Source organism: Ictidomys tridecemlineatus, chromosome 7 (genome assembly GCF_052094955.1).
Source record: "Ictidomys tridecemlineatus isolate mIctTri1 chromosome 7, mIctTri1.hap1, whole genome shotgun sequence".
Classification (NCBI taxonomy): domain Eukaryota; kingdom Metazoa; phylum Chordata; class Mammalia; order Rodentia; family Sciuridae; genus Ictidomys; species Ictidomys tridecemlineatus.
Window position 1 is genome coordinate 40807177 of NC_135483.1, and position 19216 is coordinate 40826392.

The following is a 19216-nucleotide window of genomic DNA, read 5'->3' on the forward strand; positions in this document are numbered from 1 at the left end:
TTTAAGCATTTGAAAGGCTCTAAAGACATCAAGTGTCAAACGGCTCATAAGTCAGAATTTAGCAAATTTTCACCTTCCACATATACATGTGAAGTAAGAGCTCTATCACTGAGAACCACTGAAAATATTTTCAATAAGTTTTGAGCTATTTTTGAAAAATGTCTGATATAAAGTAATGCAGAGATATATGGATTAAAGAATGCCAAGAACATCCTCCGGATGTGAGAAAAGTGGAGCACATCCCCCACCCTCCGAGCAGCCCCTCAGGCCGAGTGGGTTCTTTACTAGAATATCAGGCTTGTGTGATTAAGCAAGGATGATATCTGAGCCAAGCAGACACAGAAGGCCAAGGTCTGCACTTTCTAATTCTGTCTCTGCCGTTAACCCTCAGCAGAACTATGTGCATTATCTCATAGGAAAACCTTTTAAAAGGTTTAACTGAGCTAATTACAAAGTGGTTTAAAATAATATAAATATTTGTTTTGGAGAGATAATATTCACATGTATATCTCCCTATATGGAGTGATTTCAAAAGAGACTTGAGTTCAATCCTCTTAACTGATGAAGAAATGGAGGCACAGAAAGGTCAAATGATTTACCCAAGGTCACACACGAAATTAGTACAGATTGGGGGAAATGCAGGGAACAATATATTTTTTTAAATTTCTTTCTCTGATAAAGATTGAAAAGTGGGGAAATTGGTCTAGATTTTAAAGTTTAAGGGATGGTGAAACAGACACGAAGCACCTTGTTAGCAATAACAGACGTTGGGAAGCTACAGTGCAGATCAAATGGCAGACGCTGTGCTTGGAACCTCCACTTTATCTTATGACACCCCCTGTGAGATTGAGGCTATTCATATCACATATCAGCAAAACTGAGTTGTATGAAAATATTCCAATTAAATGGCCTAAGGTGTGGATTGTTGGATGAGCTCAATATTGAAGCCTCACTTTAGTGGACATTAGCAGGTGGAGCCCCTTCCAAGGATAGAAGCCAAAGAAGTCAAAACCTGTCACTGAAGAGAAGAGTGGAAGGACTCCTTTTTAATGTTCCTTGATTAAGTTAAACACATGCATAAACTCACTTAATTCCTTCAGCAACTTTAAGACCTAGTTACTAAGTTTCCTTTGGTTTCATTTTGCAATTGTAGGAACTGAGCAAAGAGAGAGCAAGCAGCTGGATGGAGTGGAGCCAGGATGGATCCCAGGCCTGTTTACTTCAGAGTCTGTGCTGTCGACCACCAGTCTCTATTTCCTCCTAACTCTCGACCTGTCATCTGCGGAATAAGGGTTAGAACAACAATCGTGATTTGGGAGAGGACAATGCTGCCAGGTAAATGAAGGCATGTTATTAACTATTAAATTCTACATGCTTCCTTGCACAAGGTTTTCTCCCTGTATGTGCATCATAAAAATATGCATGAAATTCCAAGAGGTAAATTCAGCTTTCTTAGGGGAAGCCATCACCGGTTAAAACACTATGCAAGATTGATAAAGAAGAGAGTTAAAAAATCAAAATAGCAAGCTGACTCCCAAAGGGTTGTTCCTGTTCACCTTGGGATTCTGGAAGAAAATTAAAGCAAGGTCCGTATAAGCTTCCCACCAAGATCTATGGACAGGAACATAAATATCTCAGCCATTCCACCTCTGATTAATTGCTCCATTGCCAGTGACCTCCATGATGGAAAATTTGAGTCAGAGGCAGCTAGGGTGGGCTGTGGGTGCTCATTTGCAGCAGCTGGGAGAGGAGGGGAAAAACCTTGCTCTTGCAGAGGCCCTTGGATACTGCTGCACTCGCCCAGTGGTAAATGCTCGTAAGTTGAATTACAAGGTCAAGGCGGGAGAGAAAGAGACCTGAGTATCCACAGATGTATTTTTAACACATTAGATGCTCCTGTGTACATCCCTTTAAATGAGTAGTTTTGGTCTCAATCTTGACCATGGGTTCTTCCTGCTAACATATATACTCAGGCACTTAATGCTTAACTTTCCCAAAATAGAACAGTTTGCTGAACGAGAACTCTGGAACATTTGTTGTTTAAAACATCATGTATTTCTTAGAATGAATGCTAATCAAAGCCAGCCATGACTTAATGTCTTAAAACTGCCACAGTAAAACATTTCCAGATCCAGTCCACCGGGCATACAAACCGTTGATGCAGCCTCCACTCTAACAGTTCAGGTGGTACGCTGAACTCAGAGTTGACCTTAAGCTTGGTGAGTGTTGAATCCTTTTTATTTTCCCCTGTTTTTCTATGTTTAAGGAATTTGTTGTAGATAATGCTTACATGGTAACTAATATAAACAAACCAGTTGCACAGCTGAAGGACTTCCCACGGGGGAATATGAAAAGAAGGACACAGGGACACTGCGTGCTTACCCTTTAGAAAAAGTTTCATGGAGGTACCTAAATCTGTGTACCATCATCCCTTGGGACTCATGGGGTGTTGGTTCCAGGATGCTCCACAAATGCCCCCATTCCTGGATGCTCCAATCCCTTACATAAAAGGGCATGGCATTTACATATACCCTATGCACATCCTCCCATTTACTTTAAACCATCTCTAGATTACTTGTAGTACATAATGCAATGTAAACGCTAGGTGAACAGTTGCTACACTGTGTTGTTTAGGGAATAATGACAATTAAAAAGTGTGTATGTAAAAAAGAAGTGTGTATGTATTCCTTTATGTGTGTGATTTTTGTTTCCAAATATTTTCCATCCATGTTTGGATGAATCTGCAGATGCAGAACCCGCAGATACAGAGAGCCAACTGTATGAGATCAGGCATCCAACACTCAGTGCTCACCTGCAGCTGGATTCACCAAGAACAAGATCTTTATTGTGCAGAAAAAGGAAACACAGGAAGTGCTCCAGTTCACTTCCTCTCACTTCTCCTTCAGAAGCCAACTTCTTCAGCCTTGGCAAAGTGGTATGTGTTCAGGTGGTAATCTTAACTCTTTTCACAGATCTTTACTTTAAAGGGGATTGTTGATTTTATCTGGAAGCCAATTGACAGAGTCACTGGAGCTTGAACAGGCACATTGGTAAAAGGAGAAAACATAAAAAATGGATAGTCAGCAATTCTAACTCTAGCTACACACCCAAAAGAATTTGAATAAAGGCCAAACATATACCTGTATACAAATGCTCACCGCATCACTATTCATACTAGCCAAAAGGCAGAAACAACCAAATGTCCATTAACTATGGAGAAACAAAATGTGGTATGTCTATAAAATAGAATATTATTTAGCCTTAAAAAGGAATGGCATTCTGATACAGGCTACAACAGGAACGAACCTGAAAAACATATTTACTGAAATAAGCCAGACACCAAAGATCATAAATAGTGTGATTCTATTTGTATGAAACATCCATAAGAGGTCAATCTGTTGAGACAGTAAGGACATTGGTGGTTGCTAAGAGCTAACAAAGAGGTGGAGAACAGTTATCAACTGCATAATAGGTAGAAGATCTCTTCTCAAGGTGATAATGTGTTTTGGAACTGGACAGAGGTGGCAGATGCACAACACTGTGAATGTCCTAAGTGCCACCAAAGTGCATACTTTAAGATAATTAATTTTACATTAGGTGATTTCACCTCAAAAAAAAAGGAAGGGGAAAAATGGCCTGGGAATGAGATATAGACATATAATCTAAGTGAAGAAGAAATGGGCCTGTAGCCCCAGCACCTTCTCTACCCCTTCTCACCAAAGACCTCACTTATTAGGGTTGTTATAGTGCTATGTGGAGGTTGAGAAATCTCATCACCCAAACCTTCAGCCCAGCAATTAGCATCACTTGGCATCTCCCTTCAAGCCTCTGTTATTTATTGAGCAACTCTTTGTGCTGGACAGTATTCTAGGAGCTGAGACATGACAGTGAACAAGACCATGGCATGCTTGCTCTCAAGAAGCTCATATCCTGGTGGGCAAAGAAGACAAAATATGAAATAAAATGTCAGATGGGAGTAAGTACAGGAACCTGAACTAGGCTGATGTGAGGGGGACTGAGTGGCAACAGCTTATCTATTTCCTTGAAAGATTAGCCAGGTGGGTGGCTTGACTTCTGGTTCCTGTGCCTGTGACTCAGCCACATTTTCTTTGTAATCACTTCAATTGCTCAGTCAGACGCAACCGAATTATAAGGTGTGACATTTTTAAAGCCTGGTCATGATTCATATGATCAAGTGATGCATACTAACCTCAAAGGAGCCTTGGGCAAAATGTGACAGTCATTCTTAATTTGTTTTTCTCCTTTGTCTGCCAAAGATGCTCGTGTACAGAAATGCATACTGTGCTGTGTCCTTGTCAATTCTACTTCCTGCGGTTTCCCAGGTCCAGTCTCCCCTTCAGAATCCACTCCATCCTTACAGCGTGTGTGGTCCCAGACTTCACCCCATCTTGTCCAGGCTCTGTCAGTGCCTCCTGACCGACTGCCTGGATCTGCTTTGCTCTACAGTCTCTAATGTTCTGGTATCTAGAGAAAACTTCCTCTTTGTAATTTCCATCCCCAAGTCCTGGTTCTATCATCTGGAGACTCAATAAAATCCAGATTACCTACTGCACAACGGCCCTCCTAAAGACTGGATAGGAGAACACTGCCCCGGTCTCCCCTCCAGCCTGCATCTCCCTGGTTCCTTGTTCATGCATCCTGGGCCCCAGACCCTTCTTCATCCTGGTAATCCCATCTGAGTTGACTGAAGTTTTAAAAATGTATTCAAAACTGAACATGGTATTTCAAGTGTGTTTTGAGCAAAACATAGTGATTCTGTAGGGACAGATGAGGCAAGGCACTGAAGATAGCAGGAAACAGTTTTATTTGGCTGCAGCTAGGTTCAGAGGGCACCGCTTTTGCTATAATCAATTAATCCCCTGAACCCCGAGTTCAGGTAGTTTCAGAGTTTTATACCCAGCATGTAAGGGGAGGGGCTCAGAAGTTCACAGTCTGCAGAAGTTCACATAAAAGCAGTTTTTTCTCTCACTGTTCTGGGAAAGTTAACCCTTCAAGGACAACACCTGAGAAGGGGAGAGCTTCTTCTCCCCTCTCTTTCCTCCCCCTGCCATCTGTTACCATGGAACCCAATTGGTAACTTCTCTTATCTTAAAAATGTAGACATCTCTGTGAAGCCCATCTCAAGGCCAGAGGCCTTGTTTGTGCATTTCTACAAACTGCTATACTAGATGTTTGTGAAAAACTAGTAAGGGGGTGTCCAGCACCTGGAGTGCTGATTTCTTCTGGCTAGTGGCCAAGTAAAACAGGGCAACATGAAAATAGGAAGTTTATCTGCATTGAACTCTTTTGTAGAGACTCTTTTGCTCAAAGTCCTAAAATCAGCCATGGTGAAGATTTCTGGAGAAGCCCAGTTAAGACTTTTCTGTGGAGAAAGGGGGTGCCACTTCAATTCTATTTCTTCTTCCTTGAATGAACTAACCTTTTAAAAATAGACTTGAAGAACCCAGTACTATGAGTTTTGAAAACAAACCTGTGTAATCACCAACCCAATCAAAATACAGAACGTTTCCGTTACTCCAGAAAGGTTCCTCACTCCTCCCCAGCCCAAGCCCCATCAATAGCAGCCAGTGTTTTGATTTCTGTGTCTGCAGTTTAGTCTTGCCAAATTCCAGATTCTCACACAGACAGAATCATGGGACCTGTACTCTTTTGTGCCTGGCTCCTTTTACTCAACATACTTTTGAGGTTCATCCATGTTGTTGCAGATTGTATTAAGCATTTGTTCTTTTCTGTGGCTGAATCATAGTCCATCACCTACAAACCACAGTTGGTTTACATATCCTCTGTCAAAGTGTACCTTGGGTTGTTTTCAGTTTGGGGCTGTTATTAATAAGGCTGCTAAAACAAGTAGCTTTATAGATTTTTGCTATCATTTCTCTTGAATAAATATCTAGAAGAGGAATTTCTTGGTTTCATAACTAAGAAAATATTCAACTACATAAGAAATTGATAGAAATTTTTTTCCATAATGGCTGTATCAATACTTTAGGAAACTTCCTGTAACTCCACATTCCTAAACATGAGTGCTGTTTTTTAATTTCAGCCATTCTCATGGGTGTGAAGTTGCGTTTCATTGGGTTTTTAAGCTGCCATCATTCAATAGAGTTGAACATCCGTCACGTGTGTGTTGGCTTTTTACATACCTTTTGCGAAATATCAGCTCTAGTCTTTGCCACTTTTTCCCCATAGGGTTGTTGGTCTTCTTCTTATTGAATTGTAGAAGTCCTTTGTATTATCTAGATAAAAGTCCTTCATCAAATACATGCATAGTGAATATTTAATTCAGGTGGAGTTTCTCTTTTCACTTTCTTGATGATGTCATTTGATCCACGTGAATACTTAATTTTGATTACATTGATTTCTTTCTCTTTTTCACCAGTTGCTTCCCTCTGTTCTGTTTTTTTTAAAATATTTATTTTTTTAGAAGTAGTTGGACACAATACCTTCATTTTGTTTATTTATTTCTATGTGGTGCTGAGGATCGAACCCAGGGCTTTGCGTGTGTTATCCGAGCACTCTACCACTGAGCCACAATCCCAGCCCTGCTCCCTGTTTTTTAACCCTAAATATTCTTTGCCTAAAATCAGTCATAAAAGTTTTCTAGTCCTAGGTTTTCTTCTAGAAGCTTTAGGTTTGCAGCTTCTATGTTCTTGACTATGAGACATCTTGAACTAGTTTTTGTTCATGGAGTGAGATAAAGGTGAAGATTTGTTGTTTTGTGGGTTTTATTTTTTCCCATAAGTTATTTTAACACTATTTGTTGAAAAGACTTTCTCCCCCACCAGGTTATTTTGTTTATAATATTTTTCTAGCACCACTGGTTGGAGAACTTCTTCAGACCCATGTCTCCCAAATTATCATTTAAAAACAAGTTTCATATATATCATTTCAGTTTGTGGACCCATTAGCCTTCACTGACTGAATGCTCTGTGTTAGGCATGAACTGAACGCTGGTACAGATAACTCTCATCCTGGAAAAGTCTCTGTCTGTTGAAGGACACCAACGTGGGAGCTACTGATGACCACAGAATGTCTCATAGGGGTTTGTAGGAAGACAGAAAGCACGTGGCAGGAGGGCAGCATACAGTAGTGATCAGAGACCATCGCTTTGAGATTGGCTTTGGGTCTAGGCAGATCTTGTTCAGAATTCAGGCTCCCACATATCCTAGTTGCTAGGGCGACCTTGAATAGGCTGTTTGACCTTTTAGAGCCTCATTTCTTGGGCATTACTGAAGTATTAGGAGACACGGTCACAGAATGCCTGTTATGTCTGTTCTGGTACTCAGCTAAGTGCTCAACACATGCTTGCTATTTTCATCCTCAGAAATCAGAGAACTCATCCTGGAGGAGGTGACTCCTCAACTGAGCTTTGAGGAATGTCAAAGTTGGCCAGATGAAGAAAGGAAGGTGGAACATTTCAGGTCAAAGACTTGGGAAAACAAAAATAGAGAGGCCTATATTCAAGTAGGAAGAGGTGAGTGGCCCAAGAGGTGAGGTGGGGTCAGGACCCGGAGGGCTTTATTAGCCATGCTCAGGAGCTCTGGTGGTGTTTTTCGGTCAAGCCATCCATGGGCAATCAGGAGCGGCATCAGCCATCTCCTTTTCCCCTCAGGCTCTACGGCATCCCTTGGATATTGCATCCAACCACAGCCCTACTAGAAGCTTAAAGGTGAGATTCACCCTGAGAAGCAGGCGATGCATAATAGAGTCCCCATAGACCAACCCAGGGTGATCCACTCCAGTGCAAAGCTTTGGGTACCTTCTTATGCTTGGTGAGAACCACAGGTCTCCCAGGATACCCAGATGATGCCTGGTACACAGTCCTCCTTCTGTCCAGAAGTATGGTCGTCTTTAGAGCAGACCCGCCCCCCCTCACTGAGAATCATCCAAGTTGGACTGGAATTTATTGGTACCCTCCCTCAAATGGAAAGGCTACCTACCCCTTCTCTCCATCTGTTCTCTTATTGTACTAGTCAGGATTTTCTAGGGAAAACCAGAACCATAGAATTTGTGATTATAAAAAGGGAACTTATTAGATTGGCTTACATAACCAGAAGCTGGATATCCCACAATGGCCATCTGCAAGCTGGAAGGCTGGAGGAACCAGTAGCTGCCCAGTGCAAGATGCTGAAGTCTCAGAACAAGAGAAATCAATGATGCTACCCGAGTCCCAGATGGAAGGTTTCTGGAAACTTCTTGGAGAATCACTGGCAGAGTCCTTTTTGGAAAAATGAAGGAGCGAGAGCCTGATGTCCTCAAGCAATTGCAGCAGCAATCACGGACCCATTCAAGAAGAATTGAGCCAATATCTGCTGTTGCTTCCTTGTTCTTCCAACTTTTATTCCATTTAAGCCTCCAACCTATGGTACAGTGCTGCCCATGCTTAGGGAAGGTCTCCACGTCAGTTTGCTATCCCACATGCCAATCATCCAAGTCACCAACCTATTTGATGGTGCTGCTCATGCTTCGGGAGAGTCTCCACTTCACTATCCCTCATGCCTAGACACACCTTCATTGACACACGCCTCTTAATCCAATCAAGATGACAATTCAAATTAACCATCACACTTATTGAAGGGATCCTACCAGACATGGACAGATCTCCCTTTCTGACGCTGGCCTTCAGTTACTTGCTTCCTTGAAGCTACCATTTTAAGCCTTTGCTACATACTAGGCCTCTTACCAAAAAGTGTTTGACGTGCATTGACTGAAAGACTTTAAACCTCCCAGCAAACCCGGAAGGGATTTTATTGTTTCAATTCACGGACAAAGAATTCTCAAAAATATCACCTGATTTGCATACCATCACACAGATAATGAATGGCGGGTCCAAAATGTGAGCCATTATCTGAACACCTGTGCATGGTTGTCTCTTGATGATTTTGTAGGCACTGAGGAAGGGCTCTCCCTGCTCCCTGGCCCCACAGCCTGATGGGGCACCTCAGTTTGGGTCATTCTGTGCTTCTCAGGCACATCTGAAGCTGCTCTTCTGGGACCTTCCTTCTTAGCTGAGAGGCCTTGGTAGCATCCAGGTTGCATCTTTACCTGGCAGTGCTATCATATCTGCTATGATTTGAAAATTGCATGAATGTATCCCCCTGAAGTTTATGTGTTGCAAAGCTGTTCCTCAATGTGGTGATGTTTAGAAGTGGTGGGACCTTTAAGAGGTTTGGCCTAGTGGGAGGTGGCTAGGTCATTGGGGGTGCTGCCTTTGTAAGGGATTAAGGTAGCTCTTAGGGGGCTCTGGTTAGTTCTTGAGAGAGCTATGAAAGAGTAAGGCTGTTTCCTCTGCACTCTCTCGGGCTTCCTGTCTCACCATCTGAACTCTCCCTGTCACACATGTTTTTACCATGATGTCATCTGCTATAGGGTCCTCACTAACAGCTGAGCTGATGTGGCCATCTGATCTTGGACTTTCAGCAAAATACACCTTTTTTTCTTTATAAAGTACCCAGCTTCAGATAATTTGTTATGGCAATAAAAATAAGACTAACACACTAGCTTACCTTCAGCCTGAATTTAATACTTTATCAGCCTCATTTCACAAGTTAAATTACCCAGGTTCAAAAAGAACATACAACAGTAAATCACAGCATCAAGTCTCAAATCTGGATCCTCTGCCTCCAAAAATAGCAAAATCACACATATTCTGTGGCCTTTCTGGATTGTAAGTCACCTGTCCAGGAAGCAGTCCAATAGAAGTGAGAGGGCAGTTGGAGAGAAAAGTTGTACAAGTCCCTTCAAACATTGCAAATTTATTTATTTATTTATTTTTAAAGAGAGAGTGAGAGAGAGAGGGGGACAGAGAGAGAAAAAGAATTTTAATATTTATTTATTTTTTCTTAGTTCTCGGCGGACACAACATCTTCGTTTGTATGTGGTGCTGAGGATCGAACCCGGGCCGCACGCACGCCAGGCGAGCGCAATACCGCTTGAGCCACATCCCCAGCCCCAAAACATTGCAAATTTATAATTCTGCTACTAACTGAGAATATAAGAGTAAATTGGAAAAAAAGAGAGAAAAAAATAAAGTAAGAAAAAAACCATCACTAACATCATAATTCACAGTCTATATACACTGTTCAGTATTATCACAAAAAGAGCAGGGGAGGGATGAATAGCCAAATTGTGAATTCATTATCAAATCACCCAAAACACAGATCAAAGTAAAGAAAACACAGGGTGCTGATTCATTCTCTCACAGGAAGGAAGCATGCTGCCAAGTCAGCATCTATTCCCTCATCTGGTCAGGATTAAGGGCATTTCAAAAAAAAGATCTTAAAAAAGAAGTAGGATGAGGTGAGGCAGTGAGGAATCAGAAAACCCTGGGTTACCAGGAATGAACCAGCATTTTGCTTTTGAGCCCAATTTGATGAATTTATATAGCAAAAAATAAAATCAAGCCTTTCTTCCATCTCTTTCTGTTTCTGTGAGTCTACACACCTCCAGCTTCTGGGTGACAGGTTTCAAGCCACATTCTGCTGTTTGGCAACTTTTCATTGGAAAGCTAAGGGGCTATGTAGTGGGTTGGTCTTTGCACATTTTCAACATGATGAGGCATTTACATGTTGGAAGCGCTGCCAGGGTCCAATGTTTCCGGGAATGATGTGTGTAACCCAGAGGCTGGTACAAAGGTATGTCATGGATTTTAGCTGCTCCTTCCTTTAGCTGGAGATTGCAGGGATTCTTATGAGTTGACCCACAAGTCCTGAGTCATGAGCCTCAAGCCATTAAAAAGCCAAATGGAGACCTTCATCCAAATTGACAGATTCTATAAAATTGTCTCCATCAGTTTCAGAAGGTAGTTTTATAGAAGGCACTCAAAGATGGTTTGTGAAACTCATTAGGATTCACATGTAGAAGAGACACATCCCTAGTACTTCCTACCTTACCCACATTTGCATAATAGCAAAGAAGGATGGAAATAACTGCAAACATAGAAATACAGCTGATGAAATAAAAGCCCTTAACTTCTACTCATTCACTTCCCAATTGTTTCTTGATTCCCTTCCATGTGCCAAGCACTCTCACTTGCTGAAGCCATAGGAATAAGAAACACACTCCTTTCTTCAAGGGAGCTCATATTTAATAGGAGAAATAAGCAGGTGCAAATAGTTGTGACCGAGTCGTGTCTCTGCAGAAGGAACTGTGGGAGCACAAGGAAGAATGGATCTGTAGGGAGCAGGGGGGTGGGCATCACGGCTGCATTTGTACTGAGTCTTCAGGGGCATGTAGGAGTTTGCCAGACAGAACGGTTAGGCTGGGATTCAGGGCAGAGGAATTCCACATGTAAAGGCAAGGACTGATGAGAAGAATGGTGAGATTCAAAAGGACAAGTCATTTAGCATACTCCAGTACTTAAACTCTGAACCATTGCGGCAAGACAAGCTGAAAACTCTCTGCAAATCATATACATATGTTCTAACACCAAAACTACCAGTCTACAGTGTGTCTAGGTAGAGCAGGATGAAACAAGGACATAGGGACAGACAGCACAGGACCAAAAATAATGAGAGGGTCTGAGTTCAAATACCATGATACTCAATTTCAGTCTCTCTGGACCAAGGGTTTCCCCTAAATCCTGGTGCAAAATGATTGCATATTGTTACTGCAATCGCACTATATACCATGTGTAAATAAGTAAATTGCTAGCTGCATATATTAATTCCAAAACATGGGCTCAGTTATTCTCAGTAAATCCTTTTGTTATGCTTATAATGTCTGAAGTGAGTCAGAAAGGGATAAGAAATGGGTGGAACCTACTGATATTTTCCCAAAGAATAGAATAGAGAGGTCCTTCTAAAATAGTGTTCACAAAAGTGCTGAAACATACTCAATAGTGACCAAGGGTCATTCAAAAAACTAAGAGAAATGGGGACATACCAAATGAAAATCGACAGGGCAACCCAGGAAAGCAGTAGGCTGAAGCTCGACTATCTGCAGTTTTGAGTATGTCAGTGAAGAAAAACTGAAAATCAAGCTCTATGTATGTGCACATTCGAGGCCAAATTTATACTATCTGTGTGGTACCAGAACCCCAAGTAGAAATTCAATAAAAATTAGCACAGGAACACTAAAAACCCTGGGGTTTCCATAGATGCAAATGTCAGACTGCCCTGAAGAGACTATTCACAAACACCAGGTTCCTAGGGCCTCCTTGGGAATAAAAGCTTTATTAAAGATGATCTCATAATCAAAAATGGCAAACCATATGAAGAAACAAACTACCAAATGGGAGAATTGAGAGACACGGGAGCTGGAAATAAGAGAAAGGTCTAAAAATAGGATTTGAAGACAATGCACACAAATACTGCTAAAACTTTTACCACCACAGTAAATTTAATTGAAAACTGTTAAGAATGATTAAAAATAGTTTAATTTGGATTTTTTTGGTTGGTTGGTTTTTGGTGTTGGAGGGGGATGAAGTGGGGCCTCTCCAGCATGCTGCCAAGCTCCTCCCCCAGTCCAGGTAGCAAAATACAACAGTCATTAATATGGTATTATGTAAAAATGTGGATGTGTAAGCAATGTGATTCTGCAACTTGTATTTGGGGTAAAAAATGGGAGTTCATAACCCACTTGAATCAAATGTATGGAAGATGATATGTCATGAGCTTTGTAATGTTTTGAACAACCAATAAAAAAATGCAAATTCTTTTTTTTTCAAATCTTTTTAAAAAATTCTAATTTGTTATATATGACATCAGAATGCAATTCAATTCATATTACACATACAGAGCACAGTTTTTCATGTCTCTGGTTGTACACAGAGTAGAGTCACACCATTTGTGTCTTCATGCTTGTACTTAGGGTAATGATGTCTATCTCATTCCACCGTCTTTCCTACCTCCATGCCCCCTCCTTTCCATTCCCTTCCCCTCCTTCCCCTTTTCCCTACCTAAAGTTTCTACATTCCTCCCATGCTACCACCACATCCCCATTATGAATCCTTATAGAATCCTTATATCATCCTTATATCAGAAAAGACATTCTGCATGTGGTTTTGGGGGATTGGTTTACTTCACTTAGCATTATATTCTCCAACTCCATCTGTTACCTGCAAATGCCATGATTTTATTCTCTTTTAATGCTGAGTAGTATTCCATTGTATATGTATACCACATTTTCTTTATCCATTCATCTACTGAAGGGCATCTATGTTGGTTCCACAGTTTAACCATTGTGAACTGTGCTGCTATAAACATTGATCTGGCTGGGTCCCTTGTCATGTGTTGCTTTTTAGCCCTTTGGGTTCCATGGAGTAGAATAGCTGGGTCAAATGATGGTTCCATCCCCAGTTTTCCAAGGAATCTCCATATTGCTTTCCATATTAGCTGCACCAGTTTGCAGCCCCACCAGCAATGTATGAGTGTGCCTTTTTCCCCACATCCTCGTCTTCACTTATTATTGTTTGTATTCTTAATACCTACCATTCTGACTGGAGTGAGACGAAATCTTAGAGTAGTTTTTGTTTGCATTTCTATGCTTGTTAGAGATGTTGAACATTTTTTTTCATATATTTGTTGATTGATTGTATATCATCTTTGGAGAAATGTCTGTTCAGTTCCTTGGCCCATTTATTGAGTTATTTGGTTTTTTTAGTGTTAAGATTTTTTAGTTCTCTATATATCCTAGAGATTGGTGCTCTATCTGATGTGTGGAGTGGTAAAAATTTGCTCCCAAAATGCAGGCTCTCTATTCACCTCACTGATTGTTTCTTTTGCGGAAAAGAAGCTTTTTACTTTGAATCCATCCAATTTGTTGATTCTTGATTTTAATTCTTGTGCTATAGGAGTCTTAATAAGGAAATTGGGGCCTATTTTGACATAATAGAGATTTGGGCCTACTTTTCCTTCTATTAGTGTGCAGTGTCTCTGGCTTAATTCCTAGGTCCTTGATCCACTTTGAGTTGAGTTTTGTGCATGGTGAGAGATAGGGGCTTAATTTCATTTTGTTGCATATGGATTTCCAGTTTTCACAGCACCAATTCTCGAAGAGGCTATCCTTTCTCCAGTATATGTTTTTGATGCCTTTGTCTAATCCAAGATAACTCTGTTTATGTGAGTTTGTCTCTGTGTCCTCTATTCTGTACCATTGGTCTACCAGTTTATTTTGTTGGGGATACCATGCTGTTTTTGTTCCTATTGCTCTGTAGAATAGTTTAAGGTCTAGTATAGTGATGTTACCTGCTTCATTCTTCTTGCTAAGGATTGCTTTAGCTATTCAAGGTCTCTTATTTTTCCAGATGTATTTCATGGCTGCTTTTTCTATTTCTATCAGGAATGCCATTAATATTTTGATTGGAATTGTATTAAATCTGTATAGTGCTTTTGGTAGTATGGTCATTTTGACAATATTAATTCTGCCTATCGAAGAACAAGAAAGATCTTTCCATCTTCTAAGGTCTTCTTTAATTTCTTTTTTAGCATTCTGTAGTTTTCATTGTAGAGGTCTTTCACCTCTTTAAGTTGATTAAATGTAATTCATCACATCAATAGACTTAAAATAAGAATCATATGATCATCTCAATAAATGCAGAAAAAGCATTTGACAAAATATAACACCCCATTCATGTTCAATACACTAGAAAAACTAGGAATGACAGGAGCATATCTCAATATTGTAAAAGCTATCTATGCTAAGCCCCAGGCCAACATCATTCTAAATGGAGAAAAATTGAAATCATTCCCTCTAAAAACTGGAACAAAGATTCCCTCTTTCACCACTTTTATTTAACATAGTTCTTGAAATACTAGCCAGAGCAATTAGACAGATGAAAAAAATTAAAGGGATACGGATAGGGAAAAAAGAACTCAAATTAGCACTATTTGCTGACAATATGAAGGCCCAAAAAATTCCACCAGAAAACTTCTAGAACTAATAAATGAATTTAGCAAAGTAGCAGGATATAAAATCAACACCCATAAATCAAAGGCATTTCTGTATATCAGTGACAAATCCTATGAAAGAGAAATGAGGAAAACTACCCCATTTAAAATAGCCTCAAAAAATAAAATAAAATATTTGTCAATCTGCAAGTTCTTAATGGCTTCTTTAATATTTCCGTCTTGATTTGTGAACTGACTCACGTATCCAAGTAGAAATACAAGTTGATACCGATCTCACCAAATCCTACCCAATCTGGTCAAAAACAGTGCTTTCAAAGTTATCTTGGAAAAGGCAGAGAGAATGGAAAATGACAAAGCAGCTGAGTTAAAACAGGCATCTCATTTTGCCCAGTTGATTAAACCAGCTGTGAAACTGTCATAAACAATGTTATCTATTCATATTTCAGCTGGTGCTTTTATTTTGTTTAAGGGTAGACTTCATATCCATCTGCTTTGTTAGTAAGAGATGTCAAAACCCCAGCAAAAACTCAAAAAACAAAAATTTTGTATTTCTATTTCATAAGAACAGTCCAAAAAGCCCTTCCACAGCTTATCTTTGATTATAAAAATTTTGAACTCTTTCTATAACTACCAAACTAGTGGGTTCAAGGACCAGATAATGGCACTAAAGCAGGGCCTCTAAATTCCTGTGTATGCATCTGGAGCTCTCCAAGAGAGTAGTCCCTGAATTTGAGGGTTTGTGGATAAATAAAATCAAATATATATATATGTAGAGTTATATAGAATTGCCATCTAATTATCATCTAGGTAAGGAGATTCACAATAAATAGCTACAGTTGACATAATCTTATTTTTAAGAAAACATTTTGGCACAAAAATCTAAACAAAGAACATAATCTTTAAAAAAAAGGTTGTCCCCCTGGTATGTAAGTATTTTGAGGCACCCTTGTTTTCCACCTTGGTCAAAGTTTCTGACTCAGTGCTCCACAGCTTGGGAATGCAGGACACAGGACCTCTTAGCTCTGATTCTTAAGCAGGGGCTGCAGAATTCTAGACCCCATATTCATTTAGATACTTACCCCCTCCCCCTTACCCTGGGCAGACTCTATGCCTCCAGACCTGCCATAATACCTAGACCATCTATTAAACTTGGAATGTTGAGGCTTCCTTGCGGTTTCCATAAGCATTTACATACATATTCTCTCATTTCATCTAAAAACAAAACCAAAAATAAAACAAAAACTCTATAGTAAGTAGAGTTTGTTCTATTTGCTTTTATCTTGCAGACGAAGAAACTGAAATTCAGGGCAGTCATTCATTTATTCACATTCAATAAATATTAATTCAGTGTTTCTGGGCCCTGAGGCACTGTGCTAACCTCCAGTAATGATAAAATGAATAAAAAAAATCATCCATATTCTTGACTTACTCAAGATTGTATGGGGAGTTAATGGCAGAGTGGGAACTGGAGCTTAGGTATTTTGACCACAAATACTGTGCTTCTCTAAAAGTTATGCAGCCCACTTTATCTCTTTCTCCATTGTGAATAGTTCTCTCTACCACACACAGCCCTCCTACTCCCTTACAATGGTCTGAGCTTCTCTCTTTGGCTAGACAGAGACAAATGGAACTCCAGATGGATTCTCATATTCAAACCAACATTCTTTTTTTTTGGTGAGTGTGTGGAGGCCTATTGGGAATTGAACTCAGGGGCACTCGACCACTGAGCCACATCCCCAGCCCTGTTTTTGTATTTGATTTAGAGACAGGGTCTCACTGAGTTGCTCAGTGCCTTGCTTTCGCTGAGGCTGGCTTTGAACTTGTGATCCTCTTGTCTCAGCCTCCTGAGGCACTGGAATTACAGGTGTGTTCCGCTGTGCCTGGCCTCAATCCAACCATCTTTACACATTTGTTCAACATACATTTAGGCTGAGTCCTAGTGTTGAAGGTGTGTGATGGGAAAAGCAGAAGAGGACCACTAGAGGCAGCATCCCAGCCAGTAAAACTAAAGCCTGAAGCAAACCAGGAAGTTCAAAGACAAAATATTAATATCTAAACATGATGGTGCTTATAGGTACTTAACCTAAGTCTTCCCACCAGTCTAAGAAGCTTATCGAAATAGTTCTTCCAAGCATTTGTAGTTCTTCCCTTGAGAGGAGATTCGGGTACAATTTTCACCAATTCCCTTCTATTTCAGTAATGCCTTAGTTTAACACTCTGGCTCTCCATCCCTTCATCTTCATCTGCACTTGCTTCTTGTTTGAAACAACTTTTGTTCAGCACTTCTCCAAAATATACTCTCATTATGCACCACCCAATTCAAAGCCTGTTTTTCTCAGCAGCTCTCAGCCCTTGGTGTTTATATATTCAAGGTTACACCTAGACCACACCTACCAGTACGTGAGTGATTAGACTGACGGGTGTTCCAGTTGGCTGTTATAATTTTGAGTATCAATCTTACATATATTGCTATGCAGTCATTTGCATTTAACAAAATCTTAGTAGATATTCTTGTTTCATATGTCTGCCAGACAGAGGTAATTTACAAATAGATAGATATTTTTTATTCAGCTAAATGCAATGCCAAGTGTTGGATTATTGTATTTTTGTTTATGACAGTTTTAGTGTTAAAAGAACGGATAAAAACTAGCTTTAACTCTTCATTTAACTCCACTATATTCTCTGTTTAATGGGCAGTTCAAGCTCTTCTATTTTCTCTGAAAAAGGAAAATAATTCTTATCAATAAGAATACATTAATGGAAAGATATTGGATCCACCTTGAAAGGTACCAGTTTAAAAGAAAACATTAGTGTAAAAGGTCTGGCGAAACGTCGGAGGGAGAGACCACCCAAGAGACTGACTCCATGCAATTGGCAAAAGGGGATATTTATTGGGGATCCATTCCAGCGCGCTGGGACTCTGTGCTCACTCAAGAAGGGAGAGCAGCCCAGAGCCCAGAGCAGAGTTCAAGCGGAGCTTAAGTACACTTTTTGGAGAGGGTGGGGGGCTTTGCATACAACAGAACAAATCATCATGAGGCGCGGGAAAATTGAACAACAACCCTAAGTCAGGATTAGTGCATACATTGGCGGGAACAATCAGGGCAGGAGTGATTGGTGCTCCTAGGTGGGGTACACATTCAAACTGATTGGTTTAGGTCCTGCAATGCCTACGTGCCAAGCAACTCGGAACCCTTAGCTATTAAACAACCAGAAAGTCAGTGGAAATATTTACTGGGCAGTTCCAGTATTGTCCTAACAGCTACAGGGATTACAGGTTTTGGGGGTAGCAGAGGGACTCTAACAATACCCAGTCTTTTACTTTTTAACCCAATCCCTGCACTTTGGAAACTTTAGGATGCCTGATCTTTTATACTTTAACTCAGGCTCTGCAGCTTAGAATCAGCTTGGAAATTTTACCTTTACATTAGGAAATCTGTTGTCAACTTCACGCAGGAGGAAATTATATATATATATTCAAAATCATGTGATAGGTGAACACTGTTCTAAGATACATTTGACCCTCTTTCAGTGGCATGCCAGGCTTTCTGTACAGAATGCTTTCACAATTCATTGCACTGTGTCCTCTTCAACTTTATCAGAGGCAATCCTCTCCTGATCCATTACAAGGCAGAAGGTTAAATTCTACAAGATACCAAGATATATTGACTTGGAAATCAAGTCCACGTGACTCTAGGTGATGTGAGCTCCCAAGTAGGTTCTTAGATTTCACCTTAATGGACATTGAATAGGTATACCCTCAAGGTAGCCAAGCAAAATCTGCAGTTGTCATCTTCAAAACTGCTTTGTACAAACTGAACAATCAACAGATATTTGTTGAAAAAATGCTGAAGAATTAAATGAATGAAATTTATTTAATTTAATTGACACATCACAGTCCTGCCAACCTCATATGCATATGTTAAATTTAAACGACAATTAGTTAGATGAGAATTAAACTTTCTAATACTAGCACTGATCCTGGAGGGAAAGACTCATGGCACAGGCTTGGGTCCTGTGGATTGTCAATAACCAGTGCTTCTCTTGAAGCCTTTCTACTTGGCTTATTTCAAAATAGAATAAAAGCCTATCAGTATAAGAATTCCAGTAAGCAGATTAATTTAGAGAAAAACAGCCACTCTGAAAAGAACATCTCAACTCAGATTCTTGAGTGAAAGTCATATTTAATTGCTTTTTCAATCCTTCCATCCTCTGCTAACTCCTGTTCTCTTTCTTATTAGAATAATAATAAGTAGAAGGCAAGATGTCAAATCCCCTCTATCCCCACCAAGATAATAGGAACCCTGAATCATAGCACTTTAAGATCCTCAAACTAAAGCTGGTTC

At 40.1% G+C, this 19216-nt stretch overlaps 1 long non-coding RNA gene across 2 annotated transcripts; it reads left to right on the forward strand.

The window, feature by feature from the left end:
• The first annotated feature begins 709 nt into the window (after positions 1 to 709).
• LOC144365452 (uncharacterized) lies at positions 710 to 10124 on the forward strand. 2 transcript variants are annotated; one of them, XR_013423906.1, is made up of 4 exons: positions 710 to 1335; positions 2116 to 2219; positions 2748 to 2935; positions 7346 to 10124. It is a non-coding gene; the product is annotated as an uncharacterized LOC144365452 (long non-coding RNA). The 2 variants fall into 2 exon arrangements; XR_013423907.1 differs by having other exon boundaries at positions 2130 to 2219.
• The last annotated feature ends 9092 nt before the right edge of the window (positions 10125 to 19216 follow it).